General features: G+C 45.4%; 1 long non-coding RNA gene across 1 annotated transcript; it reads left to right on the top strand.

The window, feature by feature from the left end:
• The first annotated feature begins 12,926 nt into the window (after positions 1–12,926).
• On the top strand, positions 12,927–26,522 carry LOC139055354 (uncharacterized). The gene is made up of 5 exons (XR_011511699.1): positions 12,927–13,318; positions 14,039–14,129; positions 17,016–17,201; positions 19,003–19,164; positions 26,393–26,522. It is a non-coding gene; the product is annotated as an uncharacterized lncRNA (long non-coding RNA).
• The last annotated feature ends 609 nt before the right edge of the window (positions 26,523–27,131 follow it).

Raw genomic sequence — 27,131 nt, 5'->3', positions numbered from 1 at the left:
CCAGCAAGGTCAGCTTGACCTACCAACCTTAGGGCGTGGCAAGCCCTAGGTACAGCTGTGACTACAACAAAATTCCGCCCTTACCTATATGGCAGGCTAGTCAACGTCGTCAGGGACTATCACGTGTGTTGGCTAGCGAATATAAAGGACCCCTCAGGACGGCTGGCATGGTGAAGCCTCAGACTGCAAGAATATGAGATCACTGTAACCTACAAGTCTGTACAAAAACACTCTGATGCCTATTACCTATCACGCACCCCCATTGACCCGCCACCGCAAGCTGACGAGGATGACGACGCCTTCCTTGGAATAATAAGCCCGGAAAACTTCGTGAACAGCAACGAGAAGATCCGGAGCTTAATAGCCTCTTCGTGTATTTGGAAGAGAACAGCAATGTTGTTCCTAGGGCATTTATAGGACGGTTGTCTTCGTTCTCGTTTCAAAACAAACTACTCGTAAAGAAAAACTTCTCAGCAGTCCGCGTGAGATCATGATGCTGGAGGGGAAATGAAAAAGGTACTCCTAGAACGCATGGGAATCAGTTAGGTTTCTGGCGAGGGGGAAAAACTCACCTCGCGCCGTGACGCAGAGGGCACGTCAAGCAATGACAGTGCAGGCTTCAGCAAGGAGCCGGCCAACGTACTACGAGCCCGCGGTGGGGGTGCAACTCGGACGTGGCGGCGGACACACGCCGTGTCGTTTGTATCAGCTAAGTTTTTCTTGGTGCAGCGCACTTTCTTTATTCCATATGAATGCAAAAGCTTTTGAAGTGAATAGTTCTATTTGTCTCTTACCAGCGGTTTTGTGGTGGTTGGTGGTGTTTTTCTCGCTTATGGCTTTATCTAATGTGGCTGAAACACAGCAACAGTTAACGAGCTGATGCGGCGTGGCATAAGCTGCGATTATGGTTTAAGCTAAAAAATTGATTACTGGTGCAAACCCGTGCCACATGTTTATAAACTTGCAAAGCAGTAGCTGTCGCCTTGTCTGTCCTGTGAGTGTATGGCTTAGTTGTTGTTTGTGTGAAGGGTAGCCAAACTCAATCGGGGCTCCCACTACAATACGAGGGTTATTGGATATGACGGAGGTTCACACCGAAAATTTAAAGCAGCGTTGTTATTACTGCGCATGCTCCGAACGTTATTGGCTTTCTGTGGTTTACGTGCGCTATGGTAGCATGCAGTATTTGGCGAGCTTAACGTTCGTAATGTTTACGCGCGCAAAGAAATATCGTTGTCCGACATGGCGGCACCGGTGGCTCTCGTTTCAGCGTGAATTCTCGTCATGGCTACGCTCTCGCTCTAGTTGATCGCCAGCAACTATTGCAATGAGCTTTCGCTTCCTGTAAACTCACCTGAATCGTTAGTTATGAGTGCATAGCGTGTTAAATTTCTGAGAACGCTTAGCGATTTTGACGCCCGCATGCCTAAACGGGGCGCATCGGCTTAGCAACACATGCTTGTTAATGAATTACCTTGGTTTGGATACGTTTGGCACAGGGCAAGGGAGGGCCGCCCTGCCCTCTAACCTCCTTCTTACGTTTGCACAGGTGCTTGAATTGAACTTACATAAGGCGAGAAACGCTAATCTAAAGCTTTCTAATATGGTAGGTAGAGGCGTGGTGGGTTATAAAGCGATGGCCAATTCGCGGCCAATGCGCAATAACTGTTGTAGACGATAACGATCAACCCGCACACCACAGAGTGAATAACTTTCACGCTTTAAGCACCTTCAGTGCATTTCGTGCAGCCCAGTGAGCGGCGCCCCACAGTGCTCAGAGATGCTGCAGAAACGATATCGCTTGGCGACGAGGGTGAGCGTATATACTGCTCCGGTGCGCACGATTAAGTGAGATCCCTGCTGCAGCCGAATAGGTCAAAAGTGTTTAGTAAGCGTGCGCTATTCCTGCTACGGTGGAAACGCACCGTTGCTTATACTGATGGCATCACAGCTGAAGAAAGCGGTGTGCCGGTGTTCTTTCCATCTGGTGGTCTAATCTGTATAGAGTAAAATGGTTGTTATCACTTGTCAACAACTTGCTCACCCTCTACCAGCAGCGGTGCTGGTGGCGTGAGGAAAAGAAAGGCCCTGCGATAGCGCATACAGGCACACTATCCTTCTGTGTACGTAAGCCCAAGCCCAAAGTACACTGGAGTTAGCCTAGAAGATTTAAGATAGAAGATTTGGTTTATGGTAAATATAAAAAAGGAATCGATCTTTAACCAACGTGAGCCAACGACCGCTTACTTCTTGTTAAGAGTAGGAGATGTGTTTTATTAACTCGAATTGTAAATTCGAAGTCACATTTAGCTCGCTGATTCGTCCATTTATTCCTTTGCATTAGGTGTCCGAAAACGCAAGGAGCTCTCGTCTCGGTCGTAGGACTCACATTTTAAAATAGGTGAAAAATGCTACAAATACGTCGATCTACTGAAAATCAACGCGAAGCGCTTGCGGGAGTGTGGCGCTGTTTAGTGAAGAGGTAAGGGCTCACATGTGCTGCCGGCTTTGCTCGCTTCATTGGCGTGTCTATCACATGACGCATGCATTTGGTGCGTCCGGGGCGCCATTGTCTTGTCGCTAGGTAACGCACGATAAGTAGGTTCTAAAGTGTACTTTCTTTTATAGGCAGACATTTTTCTATTAGCGGGAAAAAAAAAGACTTCAGAACCATTCCACTTTGTGAAGATGGATGTGCAGCGGAGCAGTATAGAACTATTAAAAAAATAAAATAATACAACAGAGCAATATAACACCATTGTGCACGTGGGTATGTTCATTTGTATTTCCGTTTCTCTCATGAACCCAATAATTATGGCTTTATAGCCGCTATGATAGATGGCAATGGGCTCTGACACTAGAGATGTTCTCAGCGAACGTCCGGTCTAATGCACCACCGTTGGCGGGGCGTGGAGAAATTCATCTTGGTGTAGCATTGAAGGCCGAATCTTTCGAAGATAGGCTCCAAGAATCACTTTCCGTCGGGAAGTGACACACCGACGTTAAAGTCACCAACAATTACGATGGGATTGGGGTCCACCGGGAGGATCCACCCAAACGAATCTTCAAGGTCCTTCTTTGACGTTCCGGGATGAACGTATTGTTTGAACCGCACCGATGGCACCGACTGTTAGAACCTCAGCGCTGCCACCAGCTGTTGGAACCTCAGTGCTGACACCCGTTGTTGCAACCGGACCGTTGGCGCCCGTTGTTGCAAATGGGTCGCAAACCCCAAGGGTAGCGTTGGCCTGGGGCACACTGGAAGCATCCGAAGGTCCCAGCAAAGCATGAGGCGACTGCTAACAGAACAACTTGTTTATTCTAGCATCGCAAAGAGCGGGCGGTCAGGTCGACCGAAGTAGAGAGACGGGAGAGCACGTTACTCAACAGTAGAAATCGGAGCCTCTCTCCTGGCGTCCGGGGGCAGCTGCTCTTATACTCTTGGCGTCGCGGGCAAGAAGGAAGGTCACGAGATGACACCACGTGACAGCGAGGCACGGACGGACTGAAAGACATGTAGAGACAAGGAGGTGACGCATCAGCCGGGCCGGCGCCGTTCAGACCTCCTCGCTTCACACTGGGGGAGCTCCTCTCCCCAGCTGCCGCGCTTTGACAAGCGTGGGCACACACACACACACGCACACACGAAGACACGTGGCACTGAAACATGCCGGGACGCGCTCGGCGGGGATGCGTCGCGGCCGCTCCGAACGGGCCAAAATGTCCGCCGCTTGGAACGAAGCCCCGGCGTCCGTTGAATCCGCGCCGGCTACAGCGCACGTCATAGGCGAAACGTAACACTATACAGTGGCGGCAGCAATTCCGAACCCCGTCTGTACAGCGCACGCGTCGGCACATTCCACTGCAAGCGTCTCGTCCGTCATCGGTAAGGCAGGTAAGGTAAGGTAACGGCCGGGCTGTCGTTCACAGCGCATCCAACCATCATCCGTCATCCATCACTGGTTTTCGCACACCTGAAACGCAACTGGGACACATACGCTGATACGATTTTGCCTTCTATTTAAGCCATTTTAGCTCTATAGACGCCGCCATCGTTTTTGCCTACGCACATCACAAAACGCTGAAAACTAGCCTAAGACAGCTCCGCTGTAATATAAAGCATCGCCCTGTGTGTCCATTTAACATTCGCGTTTTTCCGATACTCGCGTCCGCTAACGGATGTGCCGAACACTAGGCGTAAGATACTTAGTGTTTTCCCGGAGTGTCCATTCTTGTTGAATTTCTTTCTTCATGGCCCTCCCTTCTGTCAGACGCTGGCGATAGCGCGCGTGGCAGAGGAAGTCTGCTCTTGTCAATGACGTGCAATCGGGAATGCCGCCTCTTCGCGGAAAGCATACGGCGAATCTCCGAATAAGACGTGCGATGGAGTAAGCTTACGTTGCAGTTCATCCGGGTTTCTATAAAGACAAATAAGAGGTCTGCTGTTTATGACCGCTTCAACGTAGCAGAGAACGGTAGAGAAGGCCTCGTCGTTGATACTACTGGATCCAAGCGAGCGTCGCAATGCATCTTTTGTCGACCGTATGAGGCGCTCCCACCAGCCACCCCCCCCCCCACTCCCCCCTCCCAGGGAGCTTTTTCAGAATTTTTAATCTTGACGTGAGCAGCGTATTCTTGGAGAGCCGGCAGAGCGGTCTTAAACACTGGCGCACAACTGTGGAAAGACCGTGCATTGTCCAAGAATATGGTGTTGGGGATTGCACGCCGCCAGAGGAAACGACAGCAAGTCAAAAGTGTGGTGCTCATTGCCATATTTGTTATCAATTCTGAATGTACGGAGCGAGTGAATGCATGCGAGAAGATCAAAATGTATGCTGTTTTGCTGATAGCAGCTGTATCTCGCGTATAGAGGGGCCCGCAGTAATGTAAACCAACAGTGAACAAGCTTGTTTCGGGGATTATGCCTCGGCAACGGAGCGAATGGTGCTGTCTCGGAACAGGCGTATGATCTTTGCGAGATAAACAACTGCTTAGCACCCTTTTAACGGTCTGCTGTCCTGTTTTACAATTCAAAACCTCTTTCGAAACCAGCAAAGCGTGGCTTCGACTCCGCCATTGAGTACGCACCCATGCGTAGCTAAAACAATGAGAGGTGAGTGCGTGCCTTGCTGGTAACTTGACTGGGTGGCTGACGTCTAAGGAGGCAGGGAGCTGCTGCAGATGACCACTGACATGATGTAAACCACTTCCGTGGAGTAATTGATATAACCGACGAACTGGAGTTGTGAATGGTAGGCCTTTACCTACGCACTGCATTTGCACTTCATCGGAGAACATCCCTTCTTGATGTTTTGCAACCAGTATTGTTCCCCGTTATGAAGCACTGGAGCGGTTAATGATTCAGCAGTCGAAGATTGCTTCGACGACGCGGTTCCAGCACAACGGTAGATCCAACCAATGACTCTAAACAGTTTCTTCGGGATACTGTATCTCTTAATGCGGGCTATAGTGCTCGAAACAAACGCTGCAGAAGGATACATGGAGGCCCCTGTAGCATTTTCACCGTCTTCAAATTGTTCTAGCAATTCAGTATACTCAGCAGGAATGAGTTGCGGATCATGAAGCCAGTTGGAACCTTGCCACCATAAAGTCGACGCCAGAAAGACAAGGGGATGACGTCCCTCGCGACATCAAGTCAGCTGGGTCATCATTTCCTTCACAATGATGCCACAGAAACGGCGAAGTCAGGCCGTCATTTTTCGAGAGTCAATGACGTACGAACAACTATTTTTTTGTCGGCACGTGTAGGCGACGAGAGTGTAGGTCGAAAAGTGACCTTGATCAGAGCTCAGCAATGACGCTATAGAGAAACATTTCGGTGAAGATTGGACACTGCCGTAGGGCCCTGCGGCTGAGCTGCTGCACTTCCGCGAGGGTCCTGAGCTGAGCGACTGGTTAGACTGGCTAATTTTGCCTTCCGACATTTTAGACCCGTGGAGTATCTCTGTTTTGGTTTCGGTATCGATAACAGTGTTTTCGATTCTGGTTTACTTTAGGCTGCACAAATGTTCAATATGTCACCTCTAGTGGAGCGCGAGAGCTTTAATATTTCATTTTTAATCATGCTGTCCAAATGGACGTAATAAGTTCGCGGATCGCAAACATCTTACTGGAAAAGTCGTCAAGCTTCTCGAAGAACTAGCAAGGGTGAATAAGCTCATGCAGACTGGAAAAATATTGCGATCAGAGCTCTCTTTATTGCAATTCTTTTACCGTTTCTGAGCCGCTTTTCTCATCTGCACACAATAGGAAGCAGTGGTTCCAAAAAAAAGTAACTTATTTCTTGTCTGCACAGGCAATTGCACAGAGAACACACTGGATCACACGTTTAATAAGTACACAAACTACAAGCAGAGGGTTTCTTGCACTGACAGACTACGCGTGAAATAAACGTGGGCCTTGCGAACCAAGTCAGGCGCATGCAGCGTGTAGTCAGGAAAACATCCTTCACAACACTATCCCAAATGCGCATTACACTGCTCGAGCCGCGCCAAACGAAACTTTCGTGGGATGGTGCGGGTAAGCCATATATAGCAAGTTACGTGCTTTTAACCGAAGTATACGGCGAGTGCCTTTTGGAAAATTAAGCGTTGGAAATAATGCAAATGCTCTTCCGGAAAAATGGGTGCAAAAACAAACTGATAGCTGTACTTTAAACGTGTGTCGTGGCTCAAATTCTATGCTACACGTTCAAAGTACCCACAGGCAGCATAACAAAAGTCTTGCTAACAATGTTCTTAACGCAACGAACAGCAAAATTATCTTTGCAGAAAAAAGAGAACACTTTACTGCATGAGGGAGGTGGCGCGTGGAAAAACGCGGTGGGCTGGGCGTAACTAGCGGCACGTTAACAGTGCAGCGTCAACGTACCTAAGGAAACGGGATGCTGTATGACATGCTGTTGTGACTGGGGTTCGATCATGTGGAAATTACTTTGCTCGTGGAGGAGTAAGGGAACGGGAGGCTGGGCCCTGTATTCAGGACGTTTGACCAACACGTTTATATCTATATATATACAAGAAAGTTCAAGGTAATACACAAAAAGTTTACGATGAAGTTGTAGCAGCCGATCACTCCCGCCGTCGTTGCTCCTTTTATGCCCAGCGCGGCCATTGTTCAGTCACTTCCCCTAATGCGACGTCAGGAGACCGATGACATGAGTGACACCAATGCGGAGGTCGGTTGCCCTTTCCCCCCGAAGCAAGCTTTGTCGGAAACGCAGGCGCATCTCTGGGCTCAAACAGCGGAATGGGGAAGGTACGTGCGCTGACTCCGATCCTACACAGACTCCGTCCCCGGCGTAGTCATGCCAATTAGGCCGGCTGACAGGTTATGGACCGTATCATTGCACTGACTGACTGCGACTGCGGCCTGGACGTGCCAAGTTGTGCGGCTCACAAGTGGTGGTCGTATCCTTGCTAATTGCCCAAACCACTCCTAACCATGGTGCTCCCGCGCTGGCGATAAATCATCCGTTTTGAGGGCTATTTTGACGAGGCCGTCGGCCCGTTCCCCATAATCGCGTGAGCCGTGACCGGAGGTCGTTTCGGGGTGAGCGGCCTATCACAACAGACCGGCCGCCGCCAGGTAGAGGGCTTGAAAGTGGGTAGCTCGTCGGTGTCTCTTGAAGAGGCCTTGGCCGCTCAGCAGGCTCAGCTCCAGCTTGAATTCCCTGGCTCGGCGGGAGGATCGAACGGCTGATCACAACAATGCCGTATGTTGAGCGCGCACATGGGTACACTGCGCAACAAATATACACCATTTAGGGGATATATTTGCCACACAACCATTATTCTTCGTCTTGACGATGATGATTTTCATGCTACGACACACAGACGGGGGTGTGGAGAAGAAGCTGGTGGCACCTATCGCACCAATGCCACTAGCTCTTTGAGATGATTGGCATGTGCTGATGATGAGAATGATTTCCATGCTTTGGCACTGATACACAACGGCAGATCGGCCAAGAAGCGTGTGCGCTTGTCAATTTTGACGATGACGATCTCCATACTATGGCACATAGACGGAGGACTAGGCAAGAAGCAGATGCGTCTACGAGGTTCTTTTATGCCACTTTGAAGTGATTGCGAAGTGCTGATGAAGATTATCATTTCCATGCAATGACACAAACGCACAACGGTGGACTCACCAATGCGTGGCCGGCACATTTAAAATAACTAAGAAGAAATAAACATACAACAGCAAGTATGTTGTTACGTATAACGACCCTACTCTCTCTCTTCGTTACCTCACTGGCATTTGTTTTCATGGAGATAAAGATGGCTAGCCTATAATGTAAGCGCATATCTTGAGTACGCAGACGTCGATGGAGACCACATGTGGCCTACATACAAGACGTTTTAGCTCTCTGCCGGAAAGCCTATGAAAACATGGCCGAGGCTGACAAAGTTGCCCACGTCCTTAAAGGCAATGCCGACGATGCCTTCAACTTAGTTGTGTCCATGAATGTTATGATTGTTGACGCCGTCATTACAGAATGCCATCTGGAAACACGAAATGCCGGTGCTTCACACATCAGTCCTAGCAACTACTGAATACCGAAGCGACATCATCGTGTGATGATGTCGCATACACGCACCCGCCGCGGCGCCGACAGAACACCTACCATGCTTGGTATTTGCACCGCTCGCACTGACATTGTGGGGCGCCTGGCGTCTGTTTTCTTTGCCGCTTTGGAACAACGCCCTTACGACGCTATGCTCGGCTTGGACTTTTTGTTGGCCCATTCAGCCCTTTTTGATTACGCGTCAAGTGCCATGCAGCTTTAACTGCCCCATGGCTGCTACAGTCCACCACTCACACATCTAAGGTTATGCTCTCCTGAAGGCATTCGCCTGGTGCCTCAAGCCACTACGTACGTCACTCTACTGTCGCTCCATCTGTTCCTGACGGAATCTATGTATTATGGCCCATCGCTGACATACTACTTGAAAGAAATTTGGCCGTTTCTCATGCCGGTGCCCACTGTTACAGGCAATCTGGCTTCACCCTCTCCTTAATTTTAACTGCTCAACTCAGATTATTCCGAGAGGCACATCTTCTGGCGATATATCACCTGGGAGCGATTGCGAGATATCGGCTCTTGACGCCAAAATTTCGTCGCCCTCTACAGGGACCTCCGATTCACCGACTCTCACAGACGAACTTAGCAAGATGATTACACGTGATCTCCTTCCGGCACAAGCTGCTGACCACCGTCGTCTCTTGAAAACTTACCGCGACATTTCGGACCTTGCCGGCCGCCCTTTAGCCAAGACACCGGTGGTCACCCATTGTATTTACACGGGAGACGCCCATCCGCTACGCCATGGGCCGTACTGTGTTACACATGCTGAATGACGAGTGATACTACGATAAGTTGATAACATGTTAACTAAAGGCGTTATCGAGTCATCTTGCAGTCTTTGGGAGTCCCCTGTATTCCTTGTCAAGAAGGATGGCAGTTTGCGCTTTTGTGTGGATTACAGACAGCTCAACAAAATCCCACGCAAAGACGTCTACCGCCTGCGGCGTATTGATGAGGCCTTGGACTGTTTGCACGGCGCCACGTGCTTCTCATCGGTAGACGTCCGATCAGGCTATTGGCAAATCTCGGCAGATGCCATGGGCCTGTAAGAAAACTGCCTTATTAACACCTGAAGGCCTCTACCAATTGAAGGTTATGCTGTTCTGCCTTTGTAATTCCCCGGTAACCTTTAAAAGAGTGATGGACGCCTTACTTCGTGGCTTTAAACGGCCCACATGTCTACATTATCTAGACAACGTCATATTCTTTTCACCAACTTTCACGAGCCATCTAACGCGTCTATCGGCTATTCATGCTATTTGTCGACGCGCCAGCCTGCAATTGGAACTTATACAGGTGCCGCTTTGGACGTCGCCAAATTACCGTTCTTGGCTTTCTCGTCAGTGCCGCTGGCGCTCAACCCGACCCTAAGAAGATTCGCGCTGTTCAGAACTTTCCCGATTTGTCTTCCGCCGGACACATATGTAGCTTTGTTGGGCTGTGCTCGTATTTCCGTCGTCTTATCAACAGTTTTATCGAAACTGCTCGCCCACTCACCGACTTACTTTAGATGGACATTACTTTCACATGGGGCCTTTCTCAAAGCAAAGCCTTCTTCGCCCTCCTACGGCTGCCCCATTGTTGGATCATAATGAGCCTTCTGCCACCACAGAACTTCACACAAATGCCAGTGGCCATGGAATTGGGGCTGTACTTTTGAATGAACGCGTAACGCAGAGCGCGTAACTGCATACGGCAGCCGCCTCCTGTTAGCTGCTGAAATGAATTTTTCAATTACCGAGCGGGAATGCCTGGCGTTATGCCAGGTATTTGTCAAATTCCGCCCCTACTTGTACAGCCGTACATTTTCCGTGGTTACCGGTCACCGCGTATTGTCCTAGCTCTCCTCACTTAAAGACCCCACTGGACGATTGGGTAGATAGGCGCTACCGCGCGAAGAATATTAATTTGCCGTTTTATACAAACCCGCCCGGTTGCACAAGGACGCCGACAGCCTCTCTCGTCATCCTGTCGACCCTCTGAATATGAAGTGCATGACACTTACTCTTGCGTCCTGGTCATTGCTGATCTGCAAGACATGCGCACTGAGCAACGGCGTGAGGACTGCTTACGTGTTCTCATCGATCATCTCAATTCTCGTCATTCGTAGCTCACGTCACCCATGTTTGTGCTCCGCGACAAGGTTCTCTACTGTCGCAGCTTACGCCCTGGAGGACCAGACTTTTACTCGTTGTAGGACGCCATCTCTGGACATTGGTTCTTGAGCAGTTGCATGACGCTCCTACTGCAGGCCACCTTGGAAGTTCGCGTACTTACGACTGCATGCGGCGCTGCTTCTACTGGCCATGCCTGTACCGCTGTGTGAACCACTACGTTGCAGCCTATGCGCTCTGTCACCGCCGCAATAAACCTACTGTACTGCCGCTGGACTCATTCACCCTACTCATGTGCCCTCAGAACCATTCTTTCGCCTATGTCTCAATATTCTCGGCCCTTTTCCGATGTTGAAATCTGGCAATAAACGGGTCGTTGTTCCGACTCATTACGCAACCCGGTATGCCATCGCGTGAGCTTTGCCTGCACGCTGTGCAATTGAGCTGGCAGATTTCCTTTTTCATGACGTCATCCTCTATCACGGCGCACCCTGGCAGCTCCTTCACTGATCGCAGCCGCACCTTCTTGTATTGAGTACACTGTAAAAAATTTCCGTAATTTTACGGGGGATTTCTGTCATTATACGGAGAACTGCAGATAAAAATACGGAAAGTATGTCCTATTTCAAAAATACGGCAAAATCTGCCGTTAATATACGGAAAGTGCTCTCCGTATTCAGCTTTACGGACATTTTCACTGTAATCATATAACGGCTATACACTGTTTTGGACGAAACAGAGAGAATTCCGTATTTTTGTTATGTGAACATGCGTATATTGTGAGAAAATTTAAGCTGTCTGAATGAGCGCTCGTACTCATAAAGTTTCAGCTAACAATATTTTATTGAACACGCAAACTGTACGCATTATGAAGTTGCGTACAAAATATGAGAGCTAGCCTTCTACCAAAAGCTGCAATAACAGATCGTATAAATATATATACGCATCTTCTATTCCGGTCGCAGTTCGCCGCGCATATGGGCTTAGTAACGCTGATCATATGCGCAAATATATGCGTGTTCTCGCAATATTCTTAAATTAAGCGTTTTGTAGTTAATAACGCAGCATATATGTTTAAGTGAATGAAGAGCCGGGGACATACGTGCATACGTAAACAAGCTTGCGGCACTCAGGTGCTGGTGCACTGGGAATGACATTGGTGCTCTATACGCCAAAAATTGTGCGCACTCTAAATCAGTACCGAAACGCAGGGAGTGGTATAATGACCGTAACTGCGTTTACATTTGGCAATAAATGGTCTCGAAGGGGACTGGTGGCCTATAGATCCAAGTACAACGGTCGGAGGAAATTTTCGAATGCGGCAAGCAATTAACCCAAGTGTCAAAGGGCACTGCTGAACTGCAATGTAGTTGGTTGAACTCATTCCCATGATATTTACAAAATATCTCGTCTCTGACAATAACTGCCCATTCATTGAGACAAATCGATTACGCATAATCTTCACTGTTCATGTGTTAATTCTTGCGGTAAGATGTAATCGCAAACATTTGGCGCTTCATCTTGAAACAAGACCGGTAAGCGCGCTCGTTCTTGTACGGTAGAATAAAGAACGCGAACATGCACCGACATGTATGTAAACTACTGGAAGGTGACTGAAGATGAAGGACCTATTACCGTGCTAGTACTGTGTATACTGTCAAAAAGAAGAAAAAAATATTTCGGAAAGAAAGAATGCCCAGTGTCAAGATGTAACGATTCAAGCTTTATTTCTTTTTGACCTAGAATGCAACACCATTAGTTCCACGTGCTTTTTGCATGGGTAATGTTATGACACAACTCATTATTTACCCGTTCATTACATGCACCAACCCGCCCAAATTATCACTGTACTCGAGCTTATGGACGCATCGCAGTGCACTGCTTTGCACTTCATTGTAGCACAGGGGTTTGCTATCGCCAGTAGCGAATGCTTTGGTTGACCTCCCTGCCTTTCTGCCTTTTGAATTCTCTCTCCCTTTGTATAAAACGCACTAACTTGTGGGAGAGAAAGCGTTCTCCTCTTTTAGAATTCAATTAATTGTCAAGCAATTATATTGCAGTTCCAGTAACTAGAGCACAAATGCGAAAACGAAACCGATTCTGTTCGGTTCTCCGCGCTCATAGTGCGGCACCAGGGGGCAGCTCGCGCTGCGCGTCCGTTAGGAGTGGCAGACGGACAGCACATGTGTAGTCAGCCGGCATTTTTCGAGTCGTGTTGTAAACGTTGTTAATTCGCCGTAAATATCTCTTGATTTGTACTCAAGGGTGGAGCAAGACCCCAAGGAAGAGAGATTGACGCATCGGGAGCGAAGAACAGAAACGATGGATGGTTACGCTGCTTGGGTCTCGGCACGTTCGAATTGGCAAAGTTCCGAATTTGTTGCTGTGTTGTGTACGCTTGTGCGCTCGTTATTTGCCGTCATCGCGCGGAGATATTTGCGCTGGATGTCTTTCACTTCGTGTACAAAACTCTGCTCGCTGCGGCATCGAAGAAGTTGTCCTGTGTTTGGGAGCACGTATGCGCTTGGACACGGATAGCCTGCTTGCTCTCAACGGGTGTTCAACAGTCTACGCGCGCTCGTAACTTGCTCATGAGGTAAGCCCATTTTAATCTTATTTGGTTTGCATAACGTAGGTGTTAAAATGATGTGTGGTAAGCCGGTGTCGCGAACAGAAATATTGTTTCAAAAGACCACTATGCAACGTCTTAGGGCAAAATTCACGCATGAATGGGAAAAGGGATCAACCTATCTTTTCAGATCGATTCCAGTCGTAGCGCGATTGCCTCGATCGCAATTTCCGTGAGGTACTTCTAACCTTTTGTTCACTCGCGTTAAAAGCGTAGAATAAAACTGCGTTCAGTTGAGCTCTTGTATTGACGCTTGTATTGGCTTGAGAGCATACTGTATCCGATACAAGAACTTCTGTTAAAATACGGAAATAAACGTTCGAGGCAATAGCAGTCGCTCACTACCTGTGATCGTTACTTTCTTGCTTGGGTGCACGTTTTAATTGTGACCAGAAAAAAACGTCTTGCTGCACCGTTTGCGGTGCAGCAAGACGTGTTCCTTCGAATGATGTCTGGGCAGTCAAGGCATTCGTGCCACTAAGCAAGCAGTAAACGGGGTATCAGTGCGAAAAAATTTGGACATACAAGAGAAGCGAATGGTATCATCATAGACTCTTTTATTTGACGAATAATTCAGTTGTATTACTAAAGCGGAGAGTGGATATGCATGAAAGTCAGATTGTATTGATACTCAGCAAAAACAAGGTAACTTATCATTACTAATCAATCCTTTTCTTTTACTGAAAGGCAAGTTGCTGTTGTGCTGGAGCTGAGAAGAGGTCTGCTGCCTGCAATGGGTCCATCTCTCTCAAGTTATTGCAGTATTATAGCTCTCAAGGTGAGTGGATTTTTTTTTTCTCATAGCTATTTGCCACCTGAATCATGACCGTTTACTTAGCTGTGTAGGTGGATCACTGTTAGTGACATTGGAGTGCTGGTGGACCAGCACTCCTTTATGATTGCAACGCATGTGACAGAGTGCAGCTGTGGCAGTATGCAAAGGTGTTAATCTATAAGCCAAATTAGGTTCTTTGAGGTAATATGTTAATATATTGATGACATTGGATTGTGGTCTAGCAGGCAAACATGCTAAACAAAAAGAAATTTTAATTTGCACTTGGTAAGATGTGCAAGCAATTCAGGCTGTTATACATGAAATGGGACATTTGTAGATGTCTTCTACAGTGCTGCAGTCCTGAATTGCTTCAGAGTTGAGTGATACCACTATAATTTCTCTGTAGAGCATGCAGCACAGTTTAGCATTGGGGGAGGCTGGTATCAACAGGCGTCTACTTACTGTGAAGTTCAAATGAGGTGTTACTGTTAGGGTGACTATATATAATTTATGGTTTAATTCTAGTCTTGTGTCAGGCAGACATAGTTTACCCATTTGGTTAAACAATAGAGATGTAATATCTATGTATACAAGTATTACCCATTCATTTATGCCATTTAGACAATGGCAGAAATGCGTGGGTAATACTTGTGTACATAGACAATACATCACTATTGTTTAACCAAGCGGTGCGCCTGCATGCTAAATTTTACAGGGCTATTATTAAGTATTGTCAGCTTTTGTTGTAACATTAAGGCACCTTTTATATTATTACAGATTACTACCATTGTGCACCATCATAGTGTCATATTTACACTAAATGTTTGCTATAAAACTATAAACTATAAAACTACTATAAAACTTTTATAGTTTTATAGTAGTTTATAAAGTTCATAAACTTTATAAGTTTATGTTTATAAGTTTAAAAGTTTATAAACTTTTTATAGTTTTATAAACTATAAAACGACTTTGCTATAAAACCTGGCACAGCGGTGCATCATGACATTTTTTTTTATAGTTTCTGGCCTCAGAATGCACTTCACGTTATATTCTTGTTTGCAACAAGACTATAATGCAGGTTTCTCTCCTTATGTTTTGTGGCACTTCAAACTGCGGCGAGCTAAGCCACTGGGCAGCAATACTGGATACGCTACTGCCTGTGGAGCTGTCTTCAAACACACAAGGAATACATCATTGCTTTTTTAGCACAAAACAACGGACACAAGAAAGACGACAGAACAAGGCGCTACTCTCAACTGACATCACTTTATTGCGTCCCTCCTTTGTAGACAGCAGAATCTAGAAGAACATTTGCTGTGAACACCATGTGCAGGAACCACCAACATCTGATCAAAAAAGCACACTCATTCTACAGAATCCAAAAAAACCATATTGAGCACTTTACAAGGTTAAAGAAAGCACACTAATGCACTGTGACCCCAATGACTGTATCAAGAAAACTTCCGATAACTCTCTGGCAGTGGTATCACGGCTCTTTTTTCAAAATCGTAGCATCACGAAACATTGCGAACCTAAGCGATCCATACCAACAGGCACAGGTTCCCATTTGGCTCAACATTGTAAAATATGGAAGTGCAAAGCCATGTTTCGTGATACTACGATTTTGAAAAAGTGCTGTGATACCACCGCCTGAGAGTTATCGGAAGCTTTCTTCATACAGTCATTGGGGTCACAGTGCATTAGTGTGCCTTCTTTAACCTTGTGCAGTGCTCAATATGGTTTTTTGGATCCCGTCGCATTAGTACGCTCTTGTGATTGATTGTTGGTGGTCTCTGCACATGGTGCTCACTGCGGATGTTCTTCTACATTCTACTATTTATGAAGGAGCGACGCAATAAAGTGATGTCAGTTGAGTGTAGCGCCTTGTGCTGGTCGTCTTTCTTGTGTCCATTGTTTTGCGCTTAACAAAGTATTTATGGATTCACACCAACTAGTCCGCCAACACATTGTGTTGCGGGCACTTCTGAAGTACTGTCTGTCCAATAACCTTGGTGGCATGGAAGCGCCGTCCACTTCTATGCGTTGCTTTCTGTTTCATTGTGGCATCACATCACATTATAATCATAATGTGTATGCACTTTTTCCAAGAGACCCATATTCCTATCCTTGTGTTATATTTGCTGTCGCATTATTTATGTGCAAATGACCAGTGCTCCAAGCTCCATTTTATCGCAAAGTAAACTACTGGTACCTAAACAGTTCTGTATATCAGAAAACTAAAGCTGAACTGCCGAACAGTACCAAGCGGCAGCCTTAGTGCAGTGTCAAGTAGTCAGACTTTATTGGTCATGCAGAGGCACACAGGATAGCTCTTTATTACTTGCTGAATAATTAAGCTGTGTGAAAACTGAGTATTTATGTAGCTTCAACCACATGCTATTGGTCATTGCTCCTGCCCTCATCAAATGTAGAAGATTATCACGGCATTTCCTATTCTCTTTTTCCTTAATACAGTGGGATTACTGCATGCGTAAGTAGGAAACGGATCACATAGGCAATCAAAAGCCAACATTGTGTAAACTTGGAACATTGATTGTACAGTTTGATGACCCAGAATAAGTAGAAATACACCATAAATGATTGACAATTAGCTTTTACTTGACACAGGGTTAAAGCATACAGTAAGCATACTGTATGCTCATATGGTGTCACATCAATTTAAATTTTAGTGTAGCTTTAAAGTGTACGCTTCTATTGTTGCATTCTGTCAGAGGAATGGTAATGTTTCGCGTGCATAGCAACTAGACTGTCTATATACAGAAGTAAAAATGTGTGAACTGTATTTTTTAATGATTTGATAGAATGTGTAGCACAATAAAGCCATACAATCAACGCACAGTGATGTGACTTTCTCTGCACATGTTGCAGGTTCAAAAAAAGTATGGTGGAAGCTGTTGCCAAGGTTCCGACCAGAAAAGACAGCCAGTATAAAAGGGTCCACGCCACTGATCTCTACTACAGGGGATGAACAGCACATCGAGCGCCCTCGACTGAAGCTGGCCTTGTCCCGGAAGTTGGTGCTTGACAACTTTGCGGCAGCACTTTGTTGCACGGGTGTGTAGCATTTCTTCCCCTAACATGCCTGCCTGATGTGCCATAAACTACCCAAGCAGTGTTTCGAGGTGTCCAGAATTTTTCCATTGTAGTGTCTACAGTGTCGCTAACATAAATGGCGTGCAATGGAAACACTGGTAAATCAGAAAAAACTTGATGTAAGAGAACACTATCGTATACGGGTTCAGATTGTCATAAAAGTGCTTACCAGACATGTAGAGACCTCCTAAAATGTGAAAAACCACAAAGAAAAGTTTTTCGGCAGCAATATTATCTGATCGCACGCACTAGTTAGTCCACCATATGCCCCGCTTCCAGGACAAGCGACTGCATGACATCGCATTTCCACTGGCTTCACCTGCATCCGGTGCGGTGTGCTGCATCCAGCGAAACATGTTAGAAATCAGTGGTGCACAGTGTTTTCTGTTTCCTTTCTCGACGCCTACTGAACACATGTTAAACTGTTTCCAAAGCAGACAAACAGAGGGAAAGGGTTCTGAACACATTGCATTTTAAAGTGGCTGGTACTGGGTAACGCAAGTACTGTGGCATAGTAGATTTGCACCAGGCAACCTGGGTGCCCAAAAAGGCTGCTGTTTGCTTGCAAATGGCCAACATATTGTGAGCATGTTGAAGTTCTTTTTTTATTCTCATCGCTTATTTAGCTTTCACAACTGAAGAAGCCTTGGAAGCATGAAACACTTCACAAAACCAGCGTCAATATATCGTGTCTGCATCACAATTTCATGGCTGCATGAGTGAACCCTCTGGTTAACATGTAAGAGAGTTCATGATGTTTGCCACGCATTATCCACTTTATTTACAGGTCAACCCTATCTTGAGATTTAAGCTGATGTTGCGTTTAGAGAAATTATGGCCGAGAGCCAGCTTTTGAGAATACAGATTGAGCTTGACAGATTAAACGCCAGAACAAGTCGTTGAGGATTTCAGATCAAGAATCTTCAAAGGCCAGTTCATTTAGTGGTGTTAATATTCTGCTCGAAGTTGTTGATTGTTACGTTCATATGGTGCCCAAGCATTGCGGTAACAACTTCACTTGGAGTACATAGCAAGGGTGTATTCGATGTAAGCTGCTGGCTTTTTTTCTGTGTTTTCAAAAACTGGTTTCTTGTTCAGTTTAAATTTTCAAATTTTGCATTGTTTATTAGGTGTTGTGTCTTGTTTCCTTTTCCTGCAGCTTCTTAGTTAAGCATCTGAATAGTGAACACAACTTGACCTTTTGCTTGATTGCCTAGATTACATGCCCTCGATGCAAAACAATTTCACTTCAAAACTGCTTGTACCATACTGAAAGAATAACTTGAAGCAGCCATAGCCACCAATAACACGCAAGAAATGATTATGAAAATTTTAATATTGTTTTTTGATCTACAGGGTGTCTTAACTATCATGCACCAAGATTTAGAAATATGTAAATGCGATGTAACTAGACAAAATGAAGGTAATGTTTGCCATCGCCTGGAGATACTCTGATTATATTGTGCATTCTGCTTAATTACATAATTCTTAATTAGTTATTAAATATCTCAAATAATTAAATGAAATGTGTCAATGAAAAGTTGTAGAGCAATATGAAAGCCTCCTGATACACTTTTTTGTTACTGTTACTCATTGTGTGCTACATAAAAGTGTTTTTCCAAGGAATAAGCCTGCGAATACACATAAAGTGTCTTGACTGGCCAGTCATGTGTCAGTTTTGTGGTGCAAAGCTACGAATACAACTTAAATGGGTTCTTTTAAGAAAAAGACTTAGCTCAGCAAATTATCTTTCTTTGTGCAGCCTGTGGAGACAAGGTTTCTTAGACATGGCCGTGGCCCTCAAGGAAGATGCCGAGGCCACAGGCAGTTCCTCCAGTGACCGTGAAAAGGTCCCCTGGGGCACAAGTCTGGTTTGGCACCCCCACCTTTCTGCTGCAGCTTTTCTGTCTACTTAGCTAACCAGGTGGGTCAATGATGGCAAAGAAAAAAAAGAATCAACAGCATCAAACGCAGAACTTGCTCAAGCTCAATGCATTTTTGGTGTGAAGTTTTTCCCTTATCATTTATCAAAAAACGGGTAATAAGTATATTATATGGTCTTAATAGTCTTCATACGGACACCTCTTTCCCGCAGAGAATTAGCAGTAAAAAAAGCAGCTTATGAAGGCTTGAATATTAGCTAGGATGATGTGGCATAGATAGGATAATGATTATGAATGTTTCTAATGAAGGCAGTGGTAGTAGAGTGAATAATCAGAGTTTATATATAGATTGAAATACATTTCGTTCCAATGCCAGAATTTTAAATCATCCCAAATAATTCTTGCATTTTATAGTCTTCATTTTATAGTTCTTGATGCTTGCTTCTTGCTGACATCATTCTTATGCTGCATAATTCACCTGTTATAAATTCCCTATTTCCCCCATTCAAGCAACTTTACATTCATCATAAGAAACCTCGTAGATGAGTTCCAGAAACTTGCTGATGAGATTAGGGAGCGGCGTGTACCCCAGGCTGAGATATGCATTCAAGAGCCTCATATCTTGCACATGTTAGAAATACTCCTGCTAAGCAAGTTCTTGGTGTCATACAAGGTTATTTGCGAATACGAATTTGCCTAAATTTAGAAAACAGTCAATATAAAACATGTCAAGCGATATTGCTGACGATACACACACATTCCAACTGAACTAAATAGAAATAAATATAGCACCAAATGCAGAATCATTGGCATGATGCCATTCTTTCAGTGGAATAAAATCTGTCCTGCATTGTAAATCTGGAATCCTTTATAATCCAGACTACTAAATACTTATGAGGGTTGTAGCGTAAAATATGCATCTATTTATTCCTCGTTTCTTTACTTTAGGACCTGATAATGCTTAAACAGCAGTGAAAGAACTGAGATCACAGTACCTAATACTTTATATTGCTCCAGAAATCCGTTTCTCTGCCGATCGCAGCATTCGACACTAACAAGAAGGCACATAACACTTAGGGTGGTGCTATTCACTTTGATTCTTTGGGAACGAAACCCATAATGTACATGTTATGGCACTACGTGTCATTACGTTTGAACAACAAAAAGGTAGGGGGTTTGCATTTTGCAAAACTGCATGGAGGTTTTCACTGTGTGCAATTAAAATTAGGGACCTTCCCAGCTCATACTAAATGCATTCTCCTAAGCTTTAGGTTATACAGGTGCACTACTTTACACAGAACACACTCTTTTTCCTCGTCACGGCTCACACTCTTAGGCAGAGTTACACCCTTTGAAGTGCCCCTTCTTCCACACAACGATAATTGTCATCTGCCTTTATGCATTTTCTTTCTTTAACGCTGCGAGCCCTGTGCTTTCCAGTAACGAACGGCATGCGCGTTATCAGCATGATAGCATTCCCGACAACAAAGTAGCGGGCGTGGCGTCTTCAAGAAAGGAAACGCATCAAGGCAAATAACGATTATTGTTGTGTGGCAGAAGGGGCACTCCAAAGGGTGTAACTTTGCCTAAGAGTGCAGGTGGTGATTCAGATTCTTCAAAGGTGTTTCATTGTATGGGATGGCACATTGCGCTTCACTTATTTGCAGAATATTGCATTCCAATTGTGTCATATGAGATAAATCCATTATAGAGCTTTAGCTTGTCCTAAATTTATTACAGCTGTGTACTGGTAAACTGGCCGCAGCTTGCAGTGCTTGTGGAAAAACAATTGTAACTGCCATATTATATGTAACTGCTAGTGCACAGGCATCGGCAGCAGCAATGGTTAGGGTACACTTGTTTCTTCTATTCTGGGGTATGCATCCTCCACCAGAAAGTAGTTTTTTTCGTCTTCCTCTTCTACCATATTGGAATGTGAAATGGGGTGTAATTTGTAGGATATACTCTTGCATAAACTTCATGAGCATTTATTCTTGTCTGTGCCACAGATCATTGTTGCTACCACTGTAAAAGCAGGGTGCCTGTTTACAGCACCCATAGGGAACAATCTGTGAATCTTTAACGAACAGTAAGGATAATGAATAATCGAATAATTTTTAGTAATTTTCAACAAATTTAGCACTCTTTGCTTTCCACTACGGTGTTTTTCAAACTCTAATATTGGCACAAGGTTTGAGTGCAGGATGTCATTTTGTGTGAAAGAGTACACTTGTGCGCATAACACCTCATCGTCAACATTCTGCTGCACAGAATGCCATTAGCTTTCGTATGCATTGGTCACTATCTCACAAACCGGTTGCTCCTTTGTTAGTTGGAATGTAGCATTTATGTAAAGCACATTTGATGTTCTAACAAAAAGCATTGTGCCCTCTTATCCCCTAATTCTCCTCACTTGATGCCTAGTGTTGTAATAGCATGGTTGACACCATGAGAGTCAGTGTGGTGAATAATTGTCTGGTGGAGTAGGGGGTGTACGTTAACTTAAGCAACTTTTCCAGACGACTTAAATCAGTATTGTGGAATGCTGGTTTTTTTTTTTTCAATCACTGTTACCAAGTTTCACTTTGGTTGTGGCAACAAGTATAATGTAGTTCGCTAGCACTCCTGCCAACACATATAATGTGCAGGCATCTGTGTTGAAAAAAGACCAGCTAATGGTTTGCCAGGAGCTAAGGTCTATTTAGACCATTAAATTTTGAACTTACACCGGTGGAAATAACTGGTGAATGAAAGCACACCCAGGAGAACTGAAGCAAGACTGCGAGTCAGCCTAGTTGGAACAAATTCATCTTGAAACTTATAGTGCGTAACAAACAGGGACGAAGAATAGAAGAAACACAAGGACGAGCGCTTAACATTGTGTTTCTTCTATTCTTCGTCCCTGTTTGTTGCGCACAATAAGTTTGAAGATGAGCCGGAGAACTGACCATAATATTTTCTTTCATTATAACACCGCTGAAGCTTTGAACTGCATTTGAACTGGCTTGTTTAAAAAATTACCCATTTTCTTGTTCAAGTAGGACAAAGGTTCCACAGGAAGACAGAAACTTGAAGCCGTCAACAGCAGCATGAATATAAACAGCACTCGACGTTTTGCAATCTTGCACCTGGTTATATTATCCATCCCATTTTTTTCCACAGGCTGTTCTTTACTGTTTTATGGTCATATCCAGTTTAATTTTAATGTCCCTATTTTTTAATATTTGGTTAATATATATTTTCTTCATCGGCTTTCAACAAAATATATATTCATATCAGGGTTCGCACAGCCCCTTGAAACCCTTGAATATCCTTGATATTGACAGTATAAGTTCAAGGGCCCTTGAAACTACTTGAATACCCGTGAGCTCCTTGTAATCCTTGAAAATCCCGTGGGATTTGTTCCGATAGAGAAAATTAACGACGTACCTCCGCAAGTCAAGCTCATTTTAAAGGCCCTTTCGCTTACGAATGCCCATGAAAACAAGCTGTGTTGACTAAAGGGCAACATCAAGAAGTCTCGGTTTTAAATCCCGCAGCCCCTGCGTCGTCTGGCAACTAATATGGATTGGAAATCAAATCCAATGCAATGCGAGGCATTTCGCTCGGTCGGTTATAGTGCCTAGAATATACTCTAGTGTACCGTTCACCGAGCATCTGCAACGGGCGACGTTGGCACGGGCAGTGATGCCTGCCGCCGTGGTCCACCAGACGGCTATGCCTGTCGCCACCATGCTAAACCGTGGGGAGTTCGGCTCGCGTTCGTTTGCGATGCGTTGATTGCAATGCGTAGTTCAGTTCGCGCCTTGCTGCCCCTTTCGTTGCAGTCTTTTCTTCTTGTGAGTGGGTGTGTTGCGTCTATGTGTGCGCTCGTCTGTCTAAAGAAACCTTAAACAGGCCGCGAAACTGCGATTTCCCAGACAGAGACGTGGAATGAAACGGCTCCTCTCATTACCCAGCGCGTCCGCAGACCCCGAATGTATCGCGGATGGAGACAAGAACATAACAGAGGCAGATCGCCGGGCAAATGGGGAGGCTCGCGTCGTGTCTCGCCTGAAGTCCGCCCATGCCTCAGCATGGTCCGGCACAGTCTCGTAGTGCAGCGCACCAAGCGGCTGGCGGCGGAAGGCATCACTCTCGGTGCTACCGCGACACCCGCGCTCGCTGCACTAGTGAGTGCTCTTTTATGCACTATAGTTAGACCGTCTCTCGGCCTCGTGCGCGCCATTTCAGTGAAGTTTGCGTTGGCGTTGTGTGTTTGCTTTGACAAGATGCCAGGCGGGAAGTGCAAGTTTCAGCCTGCGTAGCTGCAACATACGGACTACGGTCACTGGGTGAGACCGGAACCAAGCGATCCTTATCGAGCAAAGTGCGCAATATGTCAGAAGACGGTCGACATTGCAACGATGGGGAAATCTGCCTTGAAGAGCCACCAGAAAGGCGCGAAGCACCGATCCAAAACTACAGCAGGTGAGGGCTGCTCATCCGTCGCAAGTTTCGTGCAAGCGGGAAATCTGACGTCCGCGGCTCCATGTAAGCGTGAAACCACGGCAACTTCATCTCGGGCTGCGACGAATACTGCAGAAAGCATGATTCCGTGATCGAAGCCGAGATTTTGTGGACGATAAAAGTTGTGTCGTCACACTACTTCTACAGCTCCAGTGGATCCATTTCCCAGATATTCCAAAAGATGTTTCCGGATAGCGAGGTCGCGAGAAGCTTCACTTGCTCTGAGAAAAAATGCGCGTACGTCGCGTGCCACGGTCTGCGCCCATTTTTCACTTCGCAGGTACAACAAATGATGGAGAAGTCTGACAATTTTGTTGTGCTTTTTGACGAAACCTTGAATGAATACCTGCAAAGAAAACAACTTGATGTTCACGTCAGATTGTGGAACAACTGTGAGATGACAACCAGATACCTTACTTCGACATTCATGGGTCACAGCACAGTGGACGACCTTATGCAGAAGTTGGCGGAAACACTCGCGTCCTTGCCCCTGAGCAGGATTGTGCAGCTCTCGATGGACGGTCCGAATGTCAACTGGAGTCTTTTCAACAAGTTACAGCAGCACATGAAGAATGACTTTCAAGTTCAGTGCTTGGATATTGGCTCATGTCGCTTGCACACAGTGCATAATGCTTACAAAGCAGGAATGCATGTGACGAGCTGGCCAGTTCACACCTTTCTGTCGAGCTCATTCTCACTTTTCCATGATGCACCGGCTGTTGAAGAAACAAGGAGCAAGCTCTTTCCACTTCCTTTCGTACCCCACCGTTGGTTCGAGAACGTGCCAGTACTGGAGAGAGCCCTGGCTATATGGGAGCATTTGAGGCACTATACACCGAAGCAGTGAGCGACCATAGGCTACCCTTGCCGAAATGTAGAGCGTATGAGAACGTCAGTGATTTTCTAAAGGACCAGCTTGCACTTGCGAAACTGAACGTTTCCCTAAACGTTGCAATGGTTGTGCAGCCTTTCTTGACTGTTTTTCAGAGTGATTCTCCAAAGACATTTTTTTTTTTTGGCGAAAGAGCTTGAAACTCTCTTGAGGAGCCTCCTTGCAAGGTTCATGAAGCGCTCGGTGTTGACAGAGGCCACGAGCATCACGAAACTGCTGCGAATTGATGTTCATGATACTGCCAATTACACGTCACTTGAGAAGGTGGACGTTGGACGAGTGGCTGAGAAGACCTTAAAAACCGGAAAAGCGAGTACCAAGTGTGTTCTTGAATTTAGGGGTGAGTGTCGGAAGTTCATTGTGTGACATGATCCTGAAAATCATAGAGAGAAGTCCTATTAGGTACCCTCTGGTTCGAGGGTTGTCATGTTTTGACCCCAGAGCGATGTCAAAGACAGAAATGTGCCTTGGAAAGCTGAAAGTTGTTCTTAACTGTTTAATTGACAGCAAGCTTCTTTCTGAGCACAAGAGCGATATTGTGTGTGCGCAGTACATTCAGTTCTGCCAAGAAAAATGGCATGAACTGCAAAACTATGAAAGAGACCAGGAACGCCTTGACGTTCTCTTCGTGCGCCTTTTGAAGCATGACCCGGCGTTCTCGATGTTATGGGAAGTACTGAAGGTCCTTCTCTTGCTTAGCCATGGGCAGGCGTCAGCAGAAAGAGGTTTCAGTGTAAACAAGCAGATCGCGGTCGAAAATATGGCAGAGCTCTCGTATATCTCACAACGAGTCATCTGCGAGGCCGTGAAAACCCACGGTGGGCTGCTTAACGTTCCGCTGTCGAAAGAACTGAAGTCATCAGTGCGCCAAGCCAGGCATAGGTATGCGTTATACATGGACGAACAGAAGAAGCAAGCTGTAGCACAGCAGGTAACCTTGAAGAGAAAAGAACTCGAGCTAGAGCTGCAGAGCATGCAAGAGAAGAAGACAAAGCTCAAAAAAACTTTTAAGTGCTTGCAGGAGTCAGCGGATCGCTTTTCGGAAGACGCCGAAGCAAAATATGACCTGACTTGTCTTGTCAAGGCCAACAGTTTCCGCCGAACAGCCAAGAAGCGGAGATAACAGCTCTTGAAAGAGAAATTAATGCGAAAATAGGGCTCCTTTCCTAAGTCATGTGAGGAAATAAAATTACGCTAACACTCCTTGAATTCTGCCTTTTTGCATCCTTGAAATCCTTGAAATGTCCTTGAATTTTCAGCCAAATATTGTGTACGAACCCTGTTCATAATGTGCCTTCATTAGCCATTTGCAGTGATCTTAACCAGATGCATCTCGATACAAAATTTATTTTCCTTAATTCTTCGTTTTCCTTTTCCAAAAGTGCAAACTGTTTATCTTGATACCTATTTTGTCTTCTGGGAAGATTGGTTCTACTGGATTAATGACTGCATACATGTGTACATCGTTTTCTGTTTTGGTCACCCCTACTCTTGGCAAGTACTGACAGCATTGCTCATACCCGCTCCATCACAATCACCACTGCTAAGCACACCCTTCCTTCCTTTATTTTAACACTTTGGCTTCTCTTGACCTATTATATGCACCAGTTACTTCTCCCCCAATGTGGCTAGGGGCCAGTGAGATATGCACAATCCCACAACACAGCCAAGGAAAACATTTGCTACCCTAATGACAAGCACCTATGTCGAAATGTTGGCTACAGCAACATCCCTTGTGCCAACAATGTTGATCTACTTACATGTTTTTCTAACACAGAAGTTACTGCTTTGTCGTGTTCTGTGATTAAACTTTTTTGCCGCTTTCTTTAGGATGGATATTCACGAATACTATTTGTTTCTCCTAACAGCAGCAAGTTTATCCTTGCAAGTGTTTGGAGTCAAGAACAACTTTCACCAGGAAGAAGTGCAAGACGAGTGATTGAAGAAAATAAAGTTGCTTCTGTGATCTAAGAACTTGAGGACTGAAATGTTGCACCTTTTTGTATATATGCTATGCAGTGCATTCATATCACCAAGTGCAAAGTGTTTTATCTCTGTAGCCATGTCAGTGTGTTGGCAAGACAATTTGGCAAGACAGGCAATGTTGGCAAGACAGGCAAGACCTGCTGCTTTGACTATGAGCTGCCTTCATGACATTTGCATTAAAGGAGATGTACTATCGTGGACAAAAGTACCCTGGAAGTGTGAGCGTTGACCAAATTGCATTTCTGCTCAAGACCGCTGAAAACAGTGGGTCACGTATGCACATTCCGAACGCAGATGGTGGCACGGCTGATCCCAGCAAATAGCACACCAATGAAATTCGGTCGACTCTCGCACGTCCTGGGCAATTTTGTGCCCGATGGCACATTCTTCGAATGGATATGCTCTGCAAGATGAAATACGGGAAGGACCTGTACTTTAACGGATATAGTACAGATTTAGTATACGGAGTCTTTCGTTTTCTGAATACGGCAAGCACCTGTTTTTTAACGGTTATAGTACAGATTCAGAATACAGAGTCTTCCGCTTTCTAGATACAGAAGCACTCGTATCTTGTATTACGGTCTCTGTTTTTACAGTTGTCCGTACTACGGAAATGACCGT

The sequence above is a fragment of the Dermacentor albipictus genome, chromosome 2 (genome assembly GCF_038994185.2).
Source record: "Dermacentor albipictus isolate Rhodes 1998 colony chromosome 2, USDA_Dalb.pri_finalv2, whole genome shotgun sequence".
Classification (NCBI taxonomy): Eukaryota; Metazoa; Arthropoda; class Arachnida; order Ixodida; family Ixodidae; genus Dermacentor; species Dermacentor albipictus.
The sequence above is the reverse complement of the archived record's forward strand: the minus strand, read 5'-3'. Positions and strand labels throughout refer to the sequence as shown.